Below are 18,549 nucleotides of genomic sequence, written 5' to 3' on the forward strand. Positions count from 1 at the left end.
TTTTTCTGAGATAATTTCCCAATCGACAATTAGACACAATATCCACTTGAGTATGAGAAATTATTTCTGCATGTGCAAATTAAAAAGAAAGGATAGTTAATTGATTGGTTCGCTATCAAGAGTATTTTATACATTGAAATCATTTATTTCCTTAAAACATTGTTTCGTTTTTTTTACAACTATTTTACGTTTTCTTTTTGTTTTTTGTTTTTTGGGGGGGGGTTTTGTTTGTTTTTGTTTTTGCAAATTTTGCAGTGTAGAACTTCAATTTTAGATGTTCTATAGCGAACGTACCCAATAACATCGAGTGATCAATTAAGGTTTCGTCCTCGAACGTCAAAATAAAACACTATATTAAAAAAGGCACTAGGTCATAAAAAGTGGAGGGAAAAATGGGTGTCGTCTGTCATCCTTGGTCTGTAGTGATAAGAATGTGTACTATACGACGAAGTTGTGTTCCAAAAGTAATGCTTTCTATGTTTCATTCCGCCCGAATGGATCATGAATTGCATTGTAAATATGACTGAACTTATGCATTCATGACCTGAAAGTTTCATCTATCTGTTGCCGATATTGATGGGCGAAAACTCTAAGAAAGCGACCCCTACCATGGATATGCGTCAGAAACAGAGATGCGTCATTTGATTCCTGGCAAAGGTGCATTGAGAATGGTCGTGAATATGTAGAAAAATAAATTCCGGGTCACAAAATGTTGGTCGTTTTTATGGTACCTCTCTTGTCTTCATAGCCCTTCAACGTTTTTAATTAGAAAATAGGAGCGATCTTCGTATGACAAAGAGCACTCTGGACGATCATGCACAGCCATCGTCCATCGCTAGCAAAAGCACATTGGCAATGGTAGTGACTATGTAGAAAAATAATTTTTTGAAACATATGAGATCGTTCGTTTTACTAGTAATACTCTTGTCTTAGTAATTCTTTTAATTTTTGGAGTTAAAAAGATACGAGACTTTCATTTATAAACAATCTCCGTAGAATCCTCTCAGTAACCATTTACTGTAGAGTCCGTCCTATTTGATTTTGTTGGCAATTATTTTTCCAAATTTTATTTATATGTAAAAAAAAATGATATTGGAATAACACGCAGAGTGGGAAAAAAGAAAAAAAAATCGGTTACTAAGATCCCCCAATTCTTTCTAAATAATAGACCGCCCATTCTTTTCCAGTTTGCTTCGAACCGAAAATAATTAGATTAATCTCTAAATGGGAGTAGGATCTAATTGGAAGAAAAAGAAAACGGGAGATACAGTTTAGTGAATGGGCAGTGAACTTCCAAAATAAATGCAATTTGGAATGGTCCACAAGACAAAAAATTGAAAATGAAAAGTGGGCGTATTGGACGGAAGCATTTTAACCTTGGCCTTAAATCGGCTGAAAATTTAATCGTTTTAGATGTCCCTTATTTACTTGCCTCCTCACGCGGGGAGTGTTAAACATAAGGCCGATTAGTTATGTAGGTAAAACTCAGTTTACTAAACATAGACGATTCGGATATGAACAATTTGGATACGGACAAAATTGAAATTTTATTAGTCTAGAAGGATGCTTTCCCCTACTAACTGAGGACAGAACGGATAATACAATTTGATCTTATATATGTGTGTTCTTTGCCTCTCTTTCTCTGTCCCTCCGTATCTCTGTCTGCCTGATTGTATGTATCTATGTTTCTTTTACTTTCTCTCTCTCTCTCTCTCTCTCTCTCTCTCTCTCTCTTTCTCTTTTCTTATATTCGGAGCACAATAAATTAGTATCTCACTCGTCATTTCCCTATTATTTCATCCGTGACGCAATCAATAAAATTTCTTCGTTCATGTCTGTCGTTTTTATCAATCTCGATTCCTCCTTAATCATCCATAATTATATGATTGCTAAACCCTAACAAATAAACGCATAAGTACATGATATATAATCCCCATCTATTTATTTGATCAGTATTCTTTTTCTTTTTTTTTTCTTTTTTTTTTTTTTGTGTGTGTGTGTCTTCCCTGGATTCGCCAAGTCTGATTTTCTTCATCTACTTCTGGGGGCAAGGGTCGATAACTCTGACAATATCTCGTGTGTCGCAGAACTTACAAGAAAAACAAAAAAAAAAGCCCCACGATTTTTGTCCTCTTCCGCGTCCACTTGTGTGCCTCATTCCCTTTTCTCTTCCCTGCCATCACCAGCCTATATCTCTCAGCATCAGGCTGTATTTATTCTTATCTAATTCTCTCGCAATACTTCGTCATGCTAAGCCAAATCTTCTTGCCGGGTGCAGTTTTCTCAGCGGCTTAACTCTTTCTTTTCTTTCGGTTATCCGGGAGACATTAAAGATTCTAGATTCTGAAAATACTAATTTCACTTTGCCTATTTCGAATTCAGATTTTTTTTTTTTTTACAGTATTTGGACAGTAAAGATGCTAATTTTAAACATTTTTCTCGCTTGCATTAGGGAAACCACCGTTATTACTGATGTAAAAGGTATACTATCTCTCATCTTTAATAAAGTACAATACATACAAAAGGATAGAAGGAAAAACAAATTAACACAACAAAATATCAAAAACAAGACATTTATCGGTTTTGTTCGGATCAACGAACGTCTTCAAAGAAAGAGAATCATCATGGAATGTTTCTGACATGCTCGTAACTATTTGAAAAAAATGACCCAGCGCAGGCAACAATGACGTTTAAATAGGTAAATATTAGAAAGAAAGGAGTACAAAATGGAAAATAAACAAATAAAATGAATTGCAATAGAAACGAATAATACTTTAATTGCGATCGGAGTTTATTATAGAGTGGCGAGGCATATTGCATTGCTTCAGATAGTTTTCTGTTATATGTTTGGTTAAGGAATAAGATTCAATCTAAGGTCAACGTTACATGGCACTGAGAGAAAAATAACAATACTTTCAATGCAGCTGTAGCATATGAAAAAGGATTCAGTTTAGGGAAAGGTGGAGTTTGTAAAATCAAAAGTATGGGTAAAAGTTTTCCCGTGTAAGACTAGTGCGTTTATGTTCGTAAATTAGTGATCTTTTTATGGCTGTTTCGTCGTGAGACACATTTTATTGCCTTTGTGAGGAAATAGATATGGGATTATTTTTATTTTATGGGCGAGCGGGCATTGCCAGGAAGACTAGAAGTTAATATTATGATTGTTGTTATTCGAAATCTAGATGTTTGAATCCTAATGTAATAGAGAAATGATTTTAGTGAAAAAGAGACATTTCTATAGGCTTTGGTATTTGTGGAAAATTGAATGTCAACTAAAAGATGTATCATGAATTTTAACTTGATAAAGTGGAATTTTAAGAAACAAACACTTAGAAATTTTAGTTTCCATAAATAACGAGTAAATACGTGACAAAAATCAGGCGACTGGTTATTTTGTAGGAAGTCGCAGGTGATGAGATAATTAGAAAGGAAGACTGATATATACACGTAGAGTTCGAATCAGAGAAAAGATCAGTTAGAGTCAGTTCGATAGTTGGAGTGGACAATCATGAAAGCATTTTGCTGGAATAGAAAAGGGATATAATCACTGAAACGAAACGGTGTTCACCTCGAGAACAAGAAAAATTGCAACTATAGAATAAATGTTAAATGTGTAAAATTTAATTTAGTTGTCAGAGTTTTTGGAGGAGAAAATTGTTGTGATTTTCAGAAGAATGTCCAGAACCATAATGATTACGACTACAAAAAAGCATGTTTATTCGTCCGCAGTGGAACTTATTTATTTATTTTTTTCTACATAAGCATCACAACTTAGCAAGGCCCAGAGGCCACTCTAGGATAAGGGTTAAAGAGTTTACAGTAGTCAACTGAACAATATAGTATTCGTTAGTGAATTTTCAACTACAATGGAACGACTCATCAGGAACTTGTTTACGTTGGACTTGAAGACAACCATATTGTAGTCAGCTGGAAAGCAGGAAAACGGAAGACAGTTCCACATATGCGCAGTTCTAAGAAAGAAGCTTTGTTCATGCCATCTACGTTTAGGTTTAGGCACAGATAAAGAGTGGAGGAAATTATTGATTATTTATTATTGGGTGTTTTCAGCTAGACGACAGTTTCCCGAGCACTCGTCATGAAAATAACGATAAAGCAGAGACAGACTCGCAACATCTCTTCTGTAAGAACGATGTTGCAGGGAAGAGAAAAGAGTATCCCCTACTAGGCTACGAAGTCCATTTTGAACTCTATCAAAGTAGAATAAGCCCTTTCTAGATTACTCCATCATTGGACGAACTTGGCTCTTATATAGGTAAAGAATTGCATCAGCAATGAGATATCGATTTGATCGATAGAAAGATCCAACCATTTTTCCAGCGCCTTTGGCAACGGATTTGATGTATGTGTTCCATTTCAGGTCAGGAGTTAAGGTCAAGATCAAAATATGAAGTCTCCCCACAATGAGAGTCATTCCTTCAATTGATGCTAGATGGAGATCAGAACGTTGATGATGAAAAGATAGAAGCTTGGTTTTGGATGCATTAAAAGTAACCAGCCACCTCTTTCTCCATTGTACCACGTGCTCAAGATCAGAGGAGAGAGAATCAGAAAGAATTTGGTCGTTTATGGTCTTTTATGCGCTCCCATAGATGGCAGTGTCATCAGCATAAATATCTATGAATGATGTAAGAATGTGATTTGGAAGATCATTAATGTAAAAATGGAAGAGAGTTGGGCCCAGGATGAACCCTTGAGGGACTCCAGCATTAATACTGCGAGCTTCTGATTTCTACCCATCAACCACTACTCTTATGAACCTATCAGAGAGAAATGATTGAATAATTAAGAGGATATATCTGTTATATGTCCCGTGGGTATTGTATCTATATGTGTAATGTAGATGTGTAAACAGTATCACATTCACACACACCCGTAACGAGCCTTATATAAACGATCACACGTATTGGCACGTACATGCGTAAGATAGTGCGTGTGTGTCTGTATATATATATATATATATATATATATATATATATATATACTAGCAAAAGTACTCGTCGTTCACTGGGTTCAAAAATAGCCTACAGAAAATGGACTCTGATTTATGAAAGTATGATAAGTTATGAAAAGAAAGGGTTATAAAGACATAGCTTTGAATTTGGGGGTATCAAAACCAAAGCAAAATATGATGAAAGTAAAAATAAAATAGATAAACCCAATAATTTATTATACCATACCTGTTCACACTGAAACACTTATCACGATATTCTGTGGATCTATATTAAAAAAAACCCTTGTTAAACTTTGTAATATATTTCCATTCTATAGAGGTCAGGTGCGAACGAACGCCCCATAATTTTATTATACCATATTTCTTCAAACTGAAACATAATTATCAAAGTATACTTACGCAGATAGATATGAAAAGTCTTCATTAAAGTTTTTGCCTATTTCTATTCTATGGAGGCCAAGCGCGAACGTAAACCCCACAATTTTATAATACCATTCCTATTTAAGTTAAAACATACTTACCAAAGTATTATAATGTACATCTATATCAAAAATATTTGTAAACGTTTTGTTTTAATTTTTAAATTTTTTATTTCCATACTTTGTGGACCATGCGCGAACGCAGACGCCACAATTTTAATGAATCGCCGTTCTGCCAGATCAAACATACCTATTCCTGTGTCTGGATACATCTTCTATCATTATATGCAATCAGTTTTTTAAAATAGTCAACTATATAGGAGCCTATTCGTGACCAGACACACACACACACGCACACACACACACACACACACACATTCTATATATATAATTATTTCCAGTAACACAACGTCGCAGCTCACAGGAGCCATGGCAGCGAACAAACTGGAAGTCCAAGAAATTTCAGAGGAAACATATATAAGTAGAGGCAGAAAACAATAGACATAGACAACCACATATGTGTCCTCTTTGTTTGGCCTTGAAACCCACAGTACCGATTATTTCTGATATTTTGTAATAAATACTTTAATAAATATTGCGTTATTATTTTGATATTTTCTTGAATAATGAATAAATAAATATATATATATTCATTATGAATACTTACATTTTTACGAAACGTGTGTATATATACATATACATATATATATATATATACATATATATATATACATATATATATATATATATATATATATATATATATCCAATAGTTTTTGAAAACACTTCATAGTGACAACGAGTGTGGAAATTCTGTTCTCTTCTTAGTATAGTTATATAAATCCGAAGAAACGTAATGTGTGATGGCCAGTGAGAAATTCAACATTTCCTGGCTCTGGGAAGAGTAATTTGGTGCGTGTGTTTGATGTACTTCTGGGCAAATATTGACCAGCTATGATATAGTTTCAATAGCTATAGGGAATCTGCATCGTTTTCCGGCAAACGCACTTTGGTCAATATCGCATACTGAGATTTAACGACGAAGAACCAAGTGTGTGAGTGCGTGTTTGTTATTGGCAAATACTTACTACTGACTACGGACGAATAGATTAAAGAAAGGATTATCGTGTCTGTCATTCATTTCACAAACACACAAACGCACACATAAATACATACACACACATATACATATATAGGGGTTGAATGACTATCAAGCTGCAGAGTCAAAAGTGACTTTGTAGCAGGGTTCGCGTCATGCGACTATCAGTAATTATTGTTTCTTACAGACGTTAGCATCAAACAGTAGTTTCAATAAATAATAATAATTATAAACAAGAATTTAAAACATGATATGCACACATATATGTGTATTATGTTACTTACTGAATCTTGAGCAACCTCGGGTTTTATTTATTGACATAATTCCGACAATATATATATATATATATATATATATATATATATATATATATATATATATATATTGTCGGAATTAGCATACCGACGAGTAGGGGGAGGGGAAGAAAAGACGGTTTAAGTCTTGCAACGAAATGTCGACGTTGCTTACAAGCAGTCTTTCCTTGTAAAGTAGCAAATGGGTAACGATGGTCGAAGTGTAATTTGTCTAAAAGACTACAACAACTACTACAACAACAATAGAGCGGCCACCCCTTCTATCTACTCCAACTCTCAGTCAACGAGATTCACGCGTGACTGAAATGTCTATTTAACTTGTAAGTAATAGGCACTCAGGTTCTTTGATTAACGGACCACCGGCCGTGTTGGTCACAGCTACCAGCACTCCTTTCTTCCCCCACCGACCTACCCTCGGCAAGTCAACCAATTCAAAATTCTCACAATATATATATATATATATATATAACAATATATATATATATATAACAATATATATATATATATATATATATATATATATATTGACAAAAGACCCGACGATAATAATCATATATACATATGCGTTGACCTGTTCCTTTGTGTATGCTCTATTTAGCCTGGATATTTCTTGATCTGTTTTAAATCTTGGTTAGTGTTTTTTTTGTTTCTTTTATGTTGGTTTATATATAAACATATATATGTGCACATACATATATGCACACACATATATATATATATATATGTGTGTGTGTGTGTGTGTGTGATCGTTTATGTATATTTATGTTTATTTAATTTATTTATTTGTTTATTTTCTATTGTTTTGTTAGTTTTTAAACTATTTTGTATCGTTATCCTATAGTAAATTTTATCTGGTGAACACAGTTGTTTGCTATTTCTCTTCTACAGTTTAATAGATGTTCGGGTTCTTTAAAGTACAGGATAGAAAATTTTTCATGAAGGCATAATTTACATGGGTCATCTAGGTCCCTACACGTGGTAGCTTGTCTTATTATTTTCTGTTCGACTACCGGCGAATGTCCGCTTTCCTTGAGTTCTTAGTATTTATTTGCTAGAGTTGTTTTCATACGGTGTTTTTTATTGTTGAATGTACTAACGAACAAGATAAATGCAACTGTAGACATCACACACTTTGCCCACTTCAAAATAAATGTCTAACCAAAAGCATAGTTTACCAGGCCATAATATTTGCGAAAAAAAACCCCGAATAACAAGAAATATTACGTAGGTATGACTTCTTTTGATTTCAGAACTCGATATTATGACCACAAATGTACATTCAACAATAAAAAAAACACCGTATGAAAACAACACTAGCAAATTGTAAAATGTTTTTGACTTTTTATGGGGGTATATATTTAATTGCTGCCCACATCAGCAAAATGTGGCACAAGGCCGGAAAGTGGGAACCTCGCAGGCTCCCCTAAAGAAGGGGCACTCCTGCAATTTTAAAAATTGCCTGAGTAATCCCGTCGGCATTCCCCGGTCGGGGCGCCTCAGGCAGCAAGTAATAAACTTGCCCCACCGGCAAGACCTGGGAGGGTATACCTACTAGGTATTACCTAGGTGGTGTACCTCAGTCCGACAGATGCTGAGCCGGTTCCCGGCCCCTCACCTGTCGGGCTGAGTGTCAAGTGACGAATCCTTGACCTGTACTACCCTTTCTTCATGCAGCCGAAGCCGCTAGTAGACACATTCCATCACAATGGACTTGTGATGGGGGGATTATATTTAATTGCTGCCCACATCAGCAATATGTGGCACAAGGCCGGAAAGTGGGAACCCCGCAGTCTCCTCTTAAGAAGGGGCACTCCTACAATTTTAAAAATTGCCTGAGTAATCCCGTCGGCATTCCAACAGGTGCTGGGCCGGTTCCCGGACCCTCACCTGTTGGACTGAGTGTTAAGTGACGAATCATTGACGTGTACTACCCTGTCTCCCTGCAGCCGAAACCGCTAGGAGACACATCCCCATCAGATGTAGTGATGGGGGTATGAGACGAATGGATTTGCCAATCATTTTTATAACCAACGGCTGTGCTAAACAACCAATCAAAACGTCCCAAAATTATTATAAAAATTGTCGAATTTTGGATTCAATCAGTTCGCCGTTAACTACGCCACGGACCGCATTTGATTCTTAGTCGCCATCTTGGTTACTGATCTGAACTACGCCGTCATCAAAAATTATCACGACCGACAATGAAGGATTTAAACAGAGCTAAACAAGTCCTACGTTATTTAAAAGGAACTAAAAAACAGAAGTTAATATTTAGAAAATCAAGAAATCCCCTAAAATTAGAAGGTTTTTCGGATTCAGACTGGGCCCATAACCTCTAAAAGTGTAAGCCATTTTGAGTTTCAGAACAGTTTCAGGTGGTTCGCTGTTACACACAAGTCCTGGTAGGTGACTTGTTTGTAGTAGACAGTTCCACAGAACAAAATATTCTTACCGTGTCGAAACCCGGGAAAGAACATGTGAAATTGCTCCAGAAAAGGTTCAATATTTATGAAGAAATTCTGGTTTCTGATTGGTTGGTAGCAGAACGTTAATTAATTTGATTCGTCAGTTCTTAGCAGCATCCTTTATAAATAGAATCGTTCGACTGTGTGGGATCATACCCCATTATACACCCAAAATATTGCAACAAACACAATGTCTCAAAACTTAACAGGTTATGCGCCCAGCCACCGTCTTTTCTTTGACGGATCAGAATCTAAATTCGAATTGTGGCAGGTAAAATGTCTGGGATATCTAAGGATTCGAAAACTACACAAAGTCATACAATCTCAAACTGAATCCAAAGGCCCCGAATTTCCCGAAAAAAACGCGACTGTTTTTGCAGAACTGATTCAATGTTTAGACGATAGAAGTCTGTCTCTGATTATAAGAGACGCATTGGATGATGGGAGGAAAGCATTGAACATATTAAGAGAACATTATTTATCAAAAGGGAAACCGAAAATAATATCCCTATATACAGAATTAACGTCTTTGAAACGTAACGAGGATGAAACGATTACCGACTGCGTTATAAGGGCAGAAGCAACCGCCAATGCCTTAAAACTCTGAGGTGAAATAATAAGCGATAGCTTGTTGATATCAATGACCCTCGAGGGACTTCCAGCCGATTTTAAACCATTTAAAACTGTTATAACTCAGAAAGACAAACCCATAAATTTCAGTGAATTTAAAGTGGCATTGCGCAGTTACGAAGAGATTAATCGTATGCTCGTGGACAATAATAACTCCAGCAATATTATGAAGTTCAAAAATGCTTCTCGAAAGCAGACACTACCAAATTACGTACCTCACCGCAATGTATTCTCCAAAAGTAATTTTCCCAAGAAAAAGAATAAAATTACATGCTATAATTGTGGACGACCCAACCACAAAAGTTTCCAATGTCGATATAAACGTTATAAAATGGACTCCGTAAAAAACGTTGAGAACTTTGAGGAAGAACATACATTTCTATTCACATGTAACTTTGACAATACCACAAACGGTAAAAATCTCCTTGTAGACTGTGGTTCTACAGCGCACGTTATCACGAAGGAATATGATTTTATTAAGTTTGATTCAAATTTTAATCCTCAAAGTCATTTTGTCGAACTTGCCGACGGTAGTCAAATAAATGCAATAAGGCTGCAATTAAACAAGGCGCGAATATACAATTTGGCCAAAATACATAAAAATTGACATACCCTAATGGAAAAGTATTTGACATTAAAGAAAATGGCCGACTATATAATTTAAAACGTATGGTTCCCTCAAAAACTGCCTGTCACGACATGGAAACCTGGCATAAAATTCTAGGACACTGCAATACAGCTGATATTAGAAAATTACCAAATGTAGTCGAAGGCATGAAAATAATACCTTCAGACGGTCTCCCAAATTGTGACGTGTGTGCACAGGGGAAAATGACAAAAGATATAAGCCGAACGCCAGACAAAAAATCTACGAAAATTCTCTCACCTGTGCATTGTGACTTAGCAGGTCCGATCAGCCCGATGGGAAGAAACAATCTAAGGTACGTTTTGAACTTTATTGATGATTTTTCCGGTTTAATTATGGTTTATTTACTAAAAAAAAATCCGACACTATCCTCGCCACTAAGAAATATTTAGCTGATGTTGCCCCGTACGGTTCAGTAAAATGTATTCGCTCAGACAATGGGACTGAATTTACTAGTAAAGACTTTGAACTTCTATTAATTAACCACCGTATTAAACACGAGAAATCGGCGCCGTACTCCTCTTTCCAAAATGGCACAGCTGAAAGGGCATGGCGAACCCTTTTTGAGATGACAATATGGCTACTTATCGAATCGAAATTAGCGCATAGTTTATGGACATACGCTTTAATGGCAGCAGCATATATTAGAAATAGATCGTTCAATAAGAGGCTAGGAAAAACGCCGTATGAAGCGTTTTGCGGTGTAAAACCTAAAATGAATAGAATGCATCTATTTGGTTCTGATTGTTTTGAATTTATAGAAAACACCAGTAAACTAAATACTAAAAGCGAAAAAGGTACTTTCGTAGATTACAATAAAAATAGCCCCGCATACTTAATCTACTACCATAAAAAGGGTTAGATATGTAAAATTCAATGATACATTAAATTTAAAAAATGGCGATCCAGTGAATGAAAAACGTGAAATATTGCCTAGCATCTTAATCGATCACAATGAAAATATTAATAACGACGACAATTACAGTACTTCTGACTAGAATAGTAACCAGACACGTCGATACCCAATAAGGGAGCGAACAGGGCCAGACTTCTTACAAATTGAAAAGATACAAGATTACGCCGTGGATTACAGTTATTCGTTGAACAGCGCACCGGAAAGTTATAATGAGGCGATTAATTCACAAAATCACCAAGAATGGGAACAAGCTATGGTATGCGAATTGAAAGCTTTATCCGAAAATAACACATACGAAATAGTGGCAAAACCAGCAAAACCAGCAAATAAAAATATAATTTCTTCACGCTGGGTTTTTTCAAAAAAAAATCACAGCTTCTGGCAGTGAAACTTTTAAAGCAAGATTTGTAGCAAAAGGTTTCTCACAAATTCCCGGAGTGGAATATTGTGCAACATTTTCACCAGCTACAAATTTAACGACAATTAGAATTTTATTACAACTTGCCACTCAATACAATTTAAAAACACATCAAATGGATGTAAAAATGCTTATTTAAATGCTCCGATTGACTGTGAAATCTACATTTACCCTTCAGAGGGATTTAAAATGAAAAATAAAAATTGGGTGTGGAAATTAAATAAATCGTTATATGGACTAAATCAAATGCACACAATTGGAATTTAACACTCCATAATTATTTAATAAAACAGGAATTCAAACAATGTCCTGTAGACGCGTGTATGTATAGCAAAAATGTAGGTAATAAATCGTTGATTTTGTTTTTTTGGGTTGACGAGATATTACTCGCCTAAAATTGTGACAACACTTTAAGAGATGTTAAAAATGAATTAAATAAAAAAATTTTAAATGGCCGATCTTGGACGACTGTCATGGTTCCTTGGTATAAAATTTACGTGTGAAAATGAAATTATAACTATGAACCAATCACGGATACATTGAAAAAAAAAGTTCGAAATGCAAGATTGTAAGCCGCGTTCAACTCCCGTCGAAATGGACATAAATAAAAATATAGGGACTGAAACAAAATTCATAGATAACCGAATATTCAGGGAAATGGTAGGGAGCCTCATCTACTTGATGACCGCAACAAGGACTGACATATGTTACACTGTAACAAAGCTATCACAAAACTTAACAGGTTATGGCCCAGCAATTTTCCACTATATATATATCAAGTCATTAAGCAGCGACTTGACTATTCAAATGTTCAATGAATAATAGATTATTCATTGAACATTTGAATAGTCAAGTCGCTGCCTGATGATATCTGTTGTTTGATTGAAACAAGTGGCTGTTTGTAGCAGCGGGATGTAAACATGTTTATATAACAATAAACAAGTATTATCAGCTCTTTTTATTGAGCACTATCTAACAACCTCGTTGAATTCACTAGTCCATTACTTTTGAATAAAAAAACCCGAGTATATATATATATATATATATATATATATATATATATATATATATATATATATATTTACTGGGAACTCAAGGAAAGCAGACATTCGCCGGTAGTCGAATAGAAAATAATAAGACAAGCTACCACGTGTAGGGACCTAGACGACCCATGTAGATTATGCCTTCATGAAAAATTTGCTATCCTGTACTTTAAAGAACCCAAACATCTATTAACTGTAGAAGAGAAATAGCAAAAAACTGTGTTCACAAGATAAAATTTACTATAGGATAGCGATACAAAATAGTTTTAAAAATAACAAAAACAATAGAAAATAAACAAATAAATAAATTAAATAAACATAAATATGCATAAACGATCACACACATATATATATATGTATATATATATGTATATATATATATGCATACATGTATGTACACATATATATTTATATATAAACTAACATTAAAAAAAACAAAAAAAACACTAAACTAGATTTAAAACAGATCAAGAAACTAAATATCCAGGCTAAATAGAGCACACACAAAGAGACAGGCCAACCAGAGGTCAAATAGGCCTTTGTCTGATAAGTGTATGCTCATTGGCCGATAGGAAGGGCGCGGTGGATACTAGAAAGCTGATTGGCTAACTAAAATCTCAATAGAAGATGCGTATATAAAAACGACAAACAACCAAAAAGGTTTGCGCATACGCCTGAAGGGTCCTAGAGTGGATGAAACGCGGAATATTCAGTGTAGTTTAATCGCCATATATATTTTATAACTTACTACATATATATATATATATATATATATATATATATATATATATATATATATATATATATATATAAACCTTTGAAATCACTACTATATATTGGATACAATATACTAATCAATTAATCAATAAAGAATTGGCTCTTGCCGATGCAATCCTCTACCTGTACAAAAGCCGAGTTCATCTTAGTATGGAGCACATTCTAATATATCACCACAGACGACCAACACGTGGACTCTGTACTAAATTTTCTTCCATCTATTATCATAAAGAGGAAAAAAGAAAATAAAACGTCTAAAATTCTGAAGAAAGCGTCTATCACTTATATATTCATTTTAAACAAATAAATATGTGTTTATTTTACAAAATATTGCGTTGTAGTTTGGCTTACAAACGTATTTTATACGCATTAAAGATATGCAGAAATGTTTTTCTATAAGTGGACACATCCTCTCCAACCTCTCCTTTAGTTTTTTTTAGTGCATTAGCAAAGAATACAAAAGAGATAGGATTAGAAATACACCTAGAGAAAACAGAATTTATGTCTACTGCTAAATCACTGTTTAATCTAAGTATGACTTGTCACAGTAAACCCATCAAACAGATCATCTAATTCATTTAGGGTATAAATTGACTTTCTCCAGTGATTACGACATTGAAACATAGAATTGGCCTAGGTTGGGTGGATTTCTAAAAGCACAGCATCATTCTAAAATCAAAAAGGATGCCGATAACTGTTAAAGGAAAAGTTTATTTATGTTCTCCCAGTAGTTATATACGGCCTTGGTTTTATCACATGGATTAAAAAACTAGCCAATCGCATTGAAGTGATACAAAGTCACGTAATGCGTTTCATTACGGGACATCGCCTAATCGAAAGAAAAAAGAAGTATCCACCCTCCGTCAAGCTACTTTCTTAACCCTTCTATTTGATAAAATCAAAATTAAAACACTAAGACTTTTTTTTATTAAACGATAAATCACTGTCCTGAAAAAATTATGCTTTGAGGGTATGTTAGAAGGCAACAGTTGGACATCCATCAACCAACCAACTTGTCCCGGATCAGGAGAAATGACGAAAATAGAGGCACCAAGCAGAAGATGTGACTCATGCTATATATATAGTAGTATGATAATTGACTTTTGAATTTGAAATTTTAATTAAGGCTATTATATACAAAAATAATTTTATAAAATAAGCAGTAGATTCTTTGCAGTGGGATGAAGACTACAATGTATTGTCAACTTAGTCGCTGCATGGAAGCATGTGCAGCTTTCGTTTGGTTCACCGCGATAGGTCCTCATCTAGAGCAGGTAATCAATCGATTTGATGGAAAATTGAGCGATTTCACCGATTTGATCAACAACAAAAACATAGGAGTGTGAAACATTCATTGATCATCATTTAATCCCTAGCAACGTTAGGTATGCATACTTATGCATACATACATACATACATACATATATATATATATATATATATATATATATATATATATATATATATATAAATCGGTAAGTAATTATTTATAGCCACAGTATTGTACAATTGAGGTATTTAATGAAACTTTGTTTTTTAATATTCATATTTGAATAGAAAATTTTATTATATACATATATATATATATTATTTATATAATATGTGTATATATATATATATATATATATATATATATATATATATATATAATTGTTTTCGCGCCTTTTAACATTTCCTGTCTGGGTCATTTTGACATTTGTTTTTCTATTTTATATTTAATTCTATCACTATTTAATTTTTCCCCTCTTCTTCTCTGATCTTTCTTATTTATATTTATGTCTTGGCAGTAGAGTGAAAAGCATATCTTATTTTTCTTTTATTAATATTATTTGAATGTTTCCCCTTTTCCCCCTTGTACACATTTTTGTGAATTATTCTATAGATTTCTGCCTTTGGATTATTTGGGACCATCTTCCAATTACGGGATTTCCTTGGATTTTACTTGTGCAAATGGAAATTCAATTAACTTTCTTGAAGTTATATATTTGGATTTTACCGTAACTGGATTATTTATCTTCCACCAGACTAACCATTCACGTGTAATCACCTTTTTATTCACCATATTCCCTCTACTTCACTTTTTTTGTTATCAAGTCAGATCTTTGACTTACTTGTTTCATCAAATACTTTTGCATGCAAAATCGATCCTGCATTTTGCTAATTCTTACCCTCAGATGAGAGGGAAATTATTTCTTCGAAACTCCGCGGATTAAGGCCTATCCACTTATCAAGTGTTTCCTTTTCAGATTAAATATGTTTTGACTCTTTTTCAGAGTATTTTTTAACATGTTTTATTAACTGTTTGCTCGTATATATACATATATATATATATATATATATATATATATATATATATATATATAGAGAGAGAGAGAGAGAGAGAGAGAGAGAGAGAGAATAAAATGTTTAAATTTCAACGTTATTTCAAGCGGTTAACGTAAGCCGAATGGATATGGTCTTTGCTAATGAAGCCAGGGATGGCTTCTGTCGCAGGGTTCGAATCTATCGACTGGTGTTAATCGTAACACTCTGCACTGAAGATTCCCGAAAGGATGAAACACTGATGTCTGTAGGTATTTGATTATTATAGTAAATAATTATATATATATATATATATATATATTGTTAGAGAGACAGATAGATTTCTTGCCGTTACGTTTTTACTCGTGCCATTGGCCACATTCTGCTATATTTTAACGTCTAACTAAGATTCGGGAGTTTCATTTAAACGGATTCTTTGCTCCACATATATAAAAGTAAAACAAGAAAAGATTTGTCTTTTCACCCTTGTATTTATTCAATTTTCCTGTCTAGATTCGAATTTCGGACAAATCCTTGTAGTATAACCGAATGATGTGTTGACTCACGGCGCTAAGTACAGCAGCCATTTTATTTCCGTTTTAACGCCAGCGAAAACTAAACAGCAAATATTCATTCTGATATTTGTTTTATGTAATGAATAAAATGACGGATGGCTTTTCAGACTTTGTATTTTCTATTTGAATTTTTTCATGTTTTAACTTGTTACGTAGTTTTTTTTTTAATAGTTTTCAGGTATATTTATCAACTGTAAGTAAGAAAAAAGTGCTCGTATAAATGGATAGTTTTAAAGACATGCTCAGTAAATAATGAACTCATCAGTTTTAATAAAACGCCTGCCAGACCCCTTTTACCGGAAGTAATTCTAATAAATACTATGTATTTGATCACCAATTGCTATGAATCAACATTGGTTTACGGTTGGCGTAGAGCATTATTTGACAGCGTTTCAAACTTTTTTAGATACAGAAGCAACAATACACAGAGTAAGATTGTTCATGAAATAATAACGAAACTGCTAAAAGAGTTTTTTTTACGGGAGAGTCATCGCTTATCAAGGTCCAGACGCCACTCAATTATAAGAGCTAATGTGTGAATTACAGTGAAAAACGGTAATAGTGGAAATTAAGTATGAATTATCTATTTATGACAACGGCTAAACAAGAAATTGTTTACGTTAGATTTGAAAACGGCCATGTTATAGTCAGATGGGAAGCAGCCCTGTGATATTGTGTTCTACAGACGGACAACTATAGGAACGAAGATCTGCTTATAGAATTTTCGTTTAGTTTTAAGCACAAGTAGAGGGTAAAGGAAATTGCTGGCAGTGGTTGTAGTTAAACGATGTTTGCTGAGAATGTTCTACAGAGGGATTGAAGCACAGCCGACCACTTGCCCAGAAATATGGTTCATGCTATGAAGTAATAAAATGACCATGGAGCAGAGACAGGGTCGTTGCGTCTCTTGTGTGAGAAAAAGGTAATTGTGGAAAAACATCTCTTAACAGGTTTAGAAGCCGGTGTTGTACACTGTCAAAACAGGAAAGTGTGCTCTAAGCAGCCGCTCTCGAGATGTGATAGCAATAGAGACTTTACAATGAGATAAGACTAAATGACTATAAAAAAAACTGATTAAAATAATACGGGGTGACCCAACAAAAACAAAAGCTAAATGGAGGCCATATAGTATACCACTATCAGCCGGTCACTGAGGTGTGACCGACAGACGTGTTACAGTAAATGTCTTAAAGCGGTCTCGAGAAGATATGAAGATGGCCGTCGTTAGGATCTATAAGAAGAAAAGCATACCTGAGATGTTGGATGTGCTCTGTGGTTCCTTCTTCTCCCAGGAAACGTCTTGACCTCTTCACCCTTGGTGGCGTTCTGACTGGAATTTTCTTTCTTCATTTTCCAGACCGTTTCGTTGTTTCAATGAAGGCATTTATGAAGGCATTTATGACAGACACAAAAAAAAACAACACGCGACACAATTGTAATATATATTTAATTTTACATTAGATACAATATATATTACAAAATGTATTACAAAGGCTGTAAATGACGAAGTTCTCTCGGATTCTCTCTCCTCTGATCTCGAGCGCGTGGTTCAGTGGGGGAAGATGTGGCTAGTTACCTTTAATGCATCTAAAACCAAACTCCTATCCTTACATCATCAACGCTCTGATCCCCAGCTGGCATCAATTGTGATGGATGGCTCTCGTCTGGGTGAGGCCCCGTGTTTTGACAAGCTTCTGGGTTTGACCTTTACTCCTGATCTGAAATGGAACACGTACATCAAGTCTGTTGCCAAGGTCGCAGGAAAGATGGTGGGATCCTTCTACCGCTCCAGAAGATATCTCACTACTGATGCAATTCTCTATCTATATAAAAGCCAAGTACGGCCAAGGATGGAATACTGTTGCCATATCTGGGCAGGAGCTGCCAAAAACAGCCTATCATGCCTTGACAGAGTACAAAATAGACTTCGTGGTTTAGTGGGGGATGCCCTTTTCTCTACCCTGCAACCCCTCT

The sequence above is a fragment of the Euprymna scolopes genome, chromosome 11, assembly GCF_053919585.1.
Source record: "Euprymna scolopes isolate OS-2025 chromosome 11, ASM5391958v1, whole genome shotgun sequence".
Lineage (NCBI taxonomy): Eukaryota > Metazoa > Mollusca > Cephalopoda > Sepiida > Sepiolidae > Euprymna > Euprymna scolopes.